The sequence below is a fragment of the Notamacropus eugenii genome, chromosome 5 (genome assembly GCF_028372415.1).
Source record: "Notamacropus eugenii isolate mMacEug1 chromosome 5, mMacEug1.pri_v2, whole genome shotgun sequence".
NCBI lineage: Eukaryota > Metazoa > Chordata > Mammalia > Diprotodontia > Macropodidae > Notamacropus > Notamacropus eugenii.
Window position 1 is genome coordinate 187,587,900 of NC_092876.1, and position 7,928 is coordinate 187,595,827.

A 7,928-nucleotide genomic window follows, 5' to 3' on the forward strand; every position below is an offset into this window, starting at 1 on the left:
GATGACTGAGGATGAAATCAACTTGAGAACATGGAAAAAGTCTAAATCAGATACACATGAGGACAACCAAGGATGCAATCATAAGGGAGCCGGGTCCCTTTGAAGACTAATAGGTGAAAGAATGAGGTCCTGGATGAAGGAGAATTTGTTCACTATGAAATGCGAATTCCAGTAGAAAGGTTGGGTACTTTGCATTGAAATATGGATGGAGTCAGGCACAAGTATATGGTGACAAAGAACTTGAGGTAGAGGCAGGCACAGTTTTATCCTAAATGGCCACTATGATTATTGCTGGGATAAGAAGAGTAAATGGTGAGACCATAGGGGTAATAGTGCATAGAAGCTGGGGAAAGAAGCTCACAGTGCCCAAAGAGTTTTACAGGGAAAAGATCTGGTCTGAGTCTATACTTTCCCAGGGAGGCTGCTAGAAAGAGATAAGGTACTGGAAGAACAGTGATTGGCAGTGGTCTCAGGGGTCAGCAGAGGATATTGGTTAGTGGTTTGGGTTGAAGCAGTTTGGAAAACAGCTATAACCTTATGAGCTTTGAAAGGTCAAAATGATAAGCCACCAGAGGTCTAGGAGCTGGAGTTCATGCTGGGATTTGCCATAAGCCAGATAGAGAGAATCAAAGTCCTGAGCCTTACTTCACTGAAACCAACTGTAGCAGAGATACTGACTTAGCTAATACCTAGCATTCGTGATACATTTGGAAGTGAATTTGGTGGGGCAAATGCTAAGCCGAAAAGAAAGTATGTCAAGTCTGAACCCACTTTCCCCAGTGACTCCGATGATGCCTCCCCCCACAGCAGGGTGGAGAAGAATGATTTATACTTCTTTTCTTGCTTTAACTTCCAAGTAAATGTTCCTTTGCAAAAGCTACTTCATTTTATTTGGTTAAATGAAACTGGGTCATTAACCTAATCGCTGTTGGTTCACAGTGGGTGGAACCACATTAGAACTGGGACTTGAGCTGATAGGTTTTTAAAAATTCACCTTGACTATTTAGTAAACTCCCCAGAATCCAGAGTGGGAAGTGTAACTGCACTAGCTCTGGAAGTGTGAGTACAGACTATCACTACACCTTGGAAAACGTAATTGAGGTAGTCAAGTTCAAATGTTTGCCTTGAGAGATGGCAAATAAATCACAAATATTGGGGAAGTCAGAAGTAGGGAGTTTGCCAGCCACTGTAGGGGACATGCCAGTTGATTAGGATAATCAACTAATTAGAGCAGTGAATGGGTGATTGAGGGTAATGAAAATCAAGAAGAACCTCTTGTGAAGGAGGATACTAAATCCAGGCATATTGCAATAAAGGCAGACCCTATACTCTCCTGTCACTCTCTATGTTGGTGCTTGGCTTGGAAGGTCAAGAGTGTTGGAGCCCAGGAAGGGTAATGTTATGAAAGAGACCTCTAGTCCTCCATAGCACAGTTATTTCACCATCGCTCTCTACTGCCAAACTTTCTTCAAGACAAGTCTTTTCATTACCTCATTCACCAAGCTCTTTACTACTTCTTTGCTTTCTCATGCCCTCTCTCTTCCATCTGCATCCTGGAATTACTTTCCTCTTCTCTTTTCAGTCTTGCCAAGTCCAGCTCCCATTCTCTCTCCTCTATGAAGACTCCTCCACTTTGGGAACTTTGAGGAATTTCCCCTTGGGTGGGTCTTAGCTTATTAGTCTCACCTCCCTGAGCTCCCAGTCATGAGAGCTGATATTTTACATAGTGCTTTGTGGTTTACAAAGTGCTTTACATATGTTATCTCATTTGATGCTCACAGTAACTCCTGTGAGCCAATTGCTATTATTATCTCCAACTTAGAGATCAGGATGTTGAGACTCAAAGAGGTTAAGTGACTTGTTCAAAGTCATACTTAACAGTGGTAAGTATAAGTAATCAGTCTCCATCAATGAGAAGAGACTTATGCAAATGGACTTTGAGCCTCTGATTATATAAGCATTTCAGGAGACATTCAGACTCAGGTCTATTCCCTGAGACATACTGTTGTAGGTAAGTACTACACAACTCTTATTTGACTCATTCATTCATTAAATATGTATAAAGTACATACAATGTGAAAGACACTGTAAATCCATCAATGAAAAGCATTTATTAAGTATACTTAAGTGCAGGGCACTGAGCATACCAGGACAAAACGAAAGTTCCTGTTCTCAAAGAACTGACTTTCTAGCAGATAAGACAACATTTCCTTTGATAAAAAATAAATATAAATAAATATAACAAAAGTAACCTGAGCTTCATAGCTCATTTGCAGGGAATTCCTTATCCCTGTGTGAGGGGTCGAGTTGGCAAAATCTTGAGAGAAAAGAGATCCTGGTCTTCTAGCTTTCACTTTTGAGAGAAGATTCAAGATTCCAGACTTTCTTCAGGTCCTTGGGAGGGAACAACTCTAGGAAGAAGCCAGCATGTAGAGGATCTGATGCCTTCATTATATTCCAATCCCCAGCTTACTACACTGAAAATTTGGGGGAACTGTCTCTTGGTTGAGATCTAAGACTGTATTTTTTGGTTTAAGCTGAGCTATCTTTCTCCTAACAGGAGAGATCATTCCCTCTATGCATTGTCTTGTATATAGTGTTACCTGAATACTTTCTCTCATTTCTGTATGTTATTAGCTTGAATAAATGAATTTATTTGCCATTCACTATAAGTGGTCTTTGTGTAACTTCCCATAGACTAACAACATTTCTGGAGGAAGGGGGAGAAATATAGTTCTAGCCCAGAACCCTCATTCTCAGAGGAGAACAGAATGGTCAGCCTCTGACCCCAAACTCCTACCTCCTCTGCTGTTAGGAATCAGTCTCCTTTGAAAAAAGGTGGGAGAAAGAGATTCTAGAGATATCTACTCTTGCCTCCCTACAAGCCACATCTAGACAGAACCAGGTGGACATGCACAACCTACATCAGGTCAAAAACTTAGAAAATAGCTTTGGAAGGAGGTAAAAAAAAAGCAGGAAAGAAACAAAGAAAGTTGTAATACAAAACAAATTATAGATAAAAATAGAGTAGATGTTACTAAAAGAGTTTCTAAGAGTTTGATTACACACAAAGAGCGAAAGTGATTCTGAATAGCAATCTTTTATAAATTATGATGGCTGCCCTTAGAGAAATGGGTGCAGAGGCAGGGCTTACATCATGGTTAAGAGAAAAAAAAATCACCTCAGTTGAAGAAACCTTAGATATGTTGCTAGTTACAACGTATATGACTTTAAAATTGTTGCCACTGTTTAAAAAGGCTTAAATCGATCTTAGAAGGGAAGGAAGGAAGGAAGGAAGGAAGGAAGGAAGGAAGGAAGGAAGGAAGGAAGGAAGGAAGGAAGGAAGGAAGGAAGGAAGGAAGGAAGGAAGGAAAGGAAAGGAAAGATTGTAAATGAATTCTTTAAAAAACAGAAAAGAGTAGAAAAAAGTTCAGAGGGTAAAGAAAATCAGGTCAGTACTAAAACTGCCATGTTAAATTTAAATGATAAAAAATAACAATCTATATGTACTTTGGCTTACTATCTCAGAACCAGGCTGCTACATCTTTCCCTCAGAGTCCTAGGGGTACTCCTGAGGGATAAGGTATCACTTCTCTAATGCCAGCTTAAGCCCCCATTCCAGAGGTATTCCTGCCACTGTTACCAGAGAGTAACTCTTGCCCCAGTTCAATTTAACTATTTAACACTATTCGCTTTCACAAAGGAATATTTACTTCAAAGAAATAGCAAGAGCAAAAGTGCATTTTCCCCCTGATACGTTGAGGGCACCTGTTCCCCCTATACCACCTCCTTCTCTGGAAAGAATGAGCGCAGTTTCTACATAGCACTGGTCCCACCAAGTTCATGTCTGTTCTGGACTAAGACTAGCTAAAGCCAGTCCCTTGCTAGTTTGTTTTATTTTTGGACAAAATGAGACATTTGTAAATTATTCAGCAGTTACCAAAGGGAGATTTACTTAGCCATTGTAGAAGAAGGATATTCAACAATGGTAGGTATTAATTAAGGTCACCTAAAATTCATTCAATTGAACAAAGCTCCCTGACTTGGGTTGTCCAGTCAGAAATAAAAAATAATGCTTCTTACTCCTCTTAGCTGTTTTGTTACTTCATGTTACCTTATGCTGGCTGCCATGAGGTAATATCAACAACCTGAACCTTTAGTCCTCTGAGCCAAAAATATCAAAATGGTTTCAATATACCTTTTAAGGAAAAACCAGCCTAACTCATATGAGGAAAGGGGTGAGGATATTATTGATCCTGCCACAATGTCCAAATATAGCATTGCTGCCATCCCAAAGGCATATTCTAGGTTGGCTGTCAATTCTTGGATGCCCAGATGGCTTATTCCCCTGACCTTTCAAAATTAAGGCTTAGAGTCTTCAGAGGAATCTCCTTCATGAAGGAACAAACACTGAGGCTAGCAAGGAACTGAAGCCAAAATTCACGAGCCACATGCTGGCCTCAGAGGGAGTGGGCCTGGGAACTCTGGACCTCCCCTTATAACATTGTCTCTTACTGTGAAGGATTCAACTCAATAGAGGTAGCTCTACTGGATGATTTCAGAAAAACCTGGAAAGACTTACATGAACTGATGCAAAGTGAACCAAGAAAATACTGTACATAGTGACAGTAATTTTGTATGATGATCACCTGTAAATGTCTCAGCTCTTCTCAGCAATACAATGATCCAAGACAATTCCAAAGGACTCATGATGAAAAGTACTATCTACCTTCAGAGAAAGAACTGATGGATTCTGAATGCAAATTGAATCATACTATTTTTCACTTTATTTTTTCATGATTTTTTTCAAGAGAGAATTTGGAACTCAAAATCTTAAAAAATGAATGTTAAAAATTGTTTTTATATGTAATTGGGGAAAAATATTATTCAAAAAGAGAGAAAGAGGTGAGGGGTAGCTCTAAGACTACCAAGGCCTTTTGAAGGTACTCCCTTGTTAACGGTTCAGCATCTGCAGTCAACCAGAAAAGCTTGTTAATCATCACTTGGTTTGAAAGTCAGAATCAGTTATGGAATGTCTATGAATGCCAGTGTTTGGCATGACCACACATAGACCTGAACTTGTAAACTAGACCATGGTTTGAAGTTAAGGTGGGAGGAGGGAGAGGGAGGAAGAGGGAGGGATGTGTGTGTGTGTGTGTGTGTGTGTGTGTGTGTGTGTGTGTGTTGAAGATCCTGAATTTGACTAAGATCACAAGGAGTTAGCCATCAGTAGGAAACTGAAAAGCTAAATCAACAAATGGGCAGCTTGCTCCTGCTAACAAGCAAACAGAATAAATACTCCCTCAAATAAGATGTTGACTTAGGATGACCCTGGCTCTATCCTACTGAAGCTTTATAGAAAACATTGATGAGGGCTTTTCAAAGAAGTAGCTGTGCTATAAGAAAAACTTGAAAGAGATTTTCAAGAAAGGCAAGATTATCTTTATCTTTCAACAATGGAATCTGTTGGGTTTGGGTTTTTTTTTTTAAACTAGGTGTTAAAAAAATAAAATAATGTAGGACATTGATTCTGGATGCTTTCTTTTTTGTTTTTGATAAAAATAAACCACTTTAAAAAGAAAAAAAACACTTAACTTTCCAGAGTGAGCAGATGACTGGAAAATAATTTTCCAATAAGCTAGCACTGTCTTCAGTGAGATTGGGGGTGTGTTAGAGCTACAGGGCTCCTTAAAGACCATGGAGTCCAACTCCCTGATTTTACTAATGAGGTAAGTGAGGCTCCCAAAGGTTAACCGGCTTCCCTAAGAGCACATACCTTTTCGGAAGTGGGTGATGAGGATCAGCATCACAGAAACATTTATTTACAAGTTGGAAATGACTGCTTTTTAGTCCAATGAACCAGCGGTTGGACAAAATAAGAGCCTTTCCAAGTATTCATTCCTGTGATTCTGTGAATTTTTTTCTATACCAGGCTAATCCTTACTAAAGATAGTACTTATTAATCAGTCTTATTATTAGTACTCATTAATAATCATAATTAATAATACTTAAAGCACTTATAGTACTTAATAGTACTTCATGAACTTGTAGTACTTAATTGTCTTACAGTACTTATTAATCAGTCTTAATTTATGCATAAACTAAAAGTATAGACTGTTATTATAAACATTTATGTTCAAAGAGATGAACTCTTGGACCCCCTGGAGGGCACCTTCAGGTAGGATCCCCAGACCATACTTTGACAACCACTACTGGTATGTTTCAGTTTTGTTGTGGTTCTTGTGATTTCTTCAGCAGAGGAAGCTCCCAGTGAAGAACCTCTTTGACCAATGAAAATCTGAACCTTTTGTGCGACTTAGTGTTTGGGTGAGAGACTATGTCTGTCCACGTTACACAGCCAGAGGTATCAGGGACAGGACATGAACCCAACTTTCCTGACTCTGAGCACCATTCCTTATCCACTATGCCATGCTGTCTCTCTCCAAATATGTTATCTTTGTTTCATTGTAACTGAGTTAGCTCCAGCTAATATGCCCTATATGTCTTACGTAGCCTATAAATCCTATAAGCATGGATTACTAATTTCACAATATAATATTTAGCAACAATGTCACCTTTTTTGTGTTAAAGGTTCTCCTGTAGCATTAAGGGCCTGGGTACACTTTGGGGGATTACTCAATTCTCTGGTTCATTGCCCCAACTCAGATAATCTGGGAACATCTTATCTGACACCATCAGTGTGCTGTCACCAATTTCTGTTGCAAGCAGCAAAACAGATCACAAAACTGTGATCAAAGGGGGAAAAAGTTTATTTACTTCTTTATTAGCCATTAGAACCGCTGGTGAGCTTGGGGGCATTGTGCCCAATTCCTTTCCTTCTGCTCTGGATCCTGGTATAAAATTTAGACCAGATTCAATCTTGGGGAAGCCTGACCCCACAAGAGAGGTTAGGCTTCTTTTCTTGAACTCTTTGGCTCACTACACTCTAAATTCTGGGTCTATCCAGGGAAGATTTACATTGCTTTATGTCTAAAGTCTCCTCAAAACAAGAGTAAAAAGATATTCAATGTCCAGTGTAATTTGGGTGTGAGACAAGGCATTTATTTCCTTCAAACAAAAGAAATGCAAAGCATAAAATGCTTTGACCAGCATGCATTGACAAATAACTTAAGCTAAATAAGTGGTTATAATGACTGAAGTTATAATCTACTGAGAGGATGAGACTTAAAGCCATCAAAATATAAATAATCTTGAGACTGCTTGAATAGGTCATTTAACATTTCACCTTGGTTCTGTACTGTTCGCCCCATCCTGGTAGATATCTTCCAAAAAGATATGCCAGGAATCAGGCTCATCCTTTGACTGGTGGTCATTTCCTTTAAGAGCACTAGAGTAGTTGCTGGCAACTCCTTTTGAGTGCAGTCAGAGCTCACTGAAGATCAAAGATTTCCATGTCTTTTAAATTCACAAGTTCACCTTCAGGGCTGAAGGTGAAATGAAATGTTCATTTCAAGACTAATGTTCAGTCCATTGTACACAGTAAGAGCAATATTGTACAATGATCAATTGTGAATGACTTAGCTGTTCTCAGCAATACATTGATGCAGGACAATTCCAAAGGACTCATGATGAAAAATGCTATCCATCCCCCAAGAAAACTGATAGAATCTAAAAGCAGATTGAAGCATACTTTATTTTTCTTGCTTTTTTTTCTTTTTGGTCTGTGTTTTCTTTCACAATATGATTAATATGAAAATATGTTTTGTATGACCATACATATATAACCTATATCAAATTGCTTGCCTTCTCATTGAGGTGGATAGGGATGAAAGGAGAATTTGGAACTCAAAATTTTAAAAATGAGTGTTAAAAATAATTTTACATGTAATTGGAAAAAAGTTAAAATATTTGAAAATTAAAAAAAAGAAAAATATTAATGTTTGGTCACCCAGGATCAGGAAAAGAAA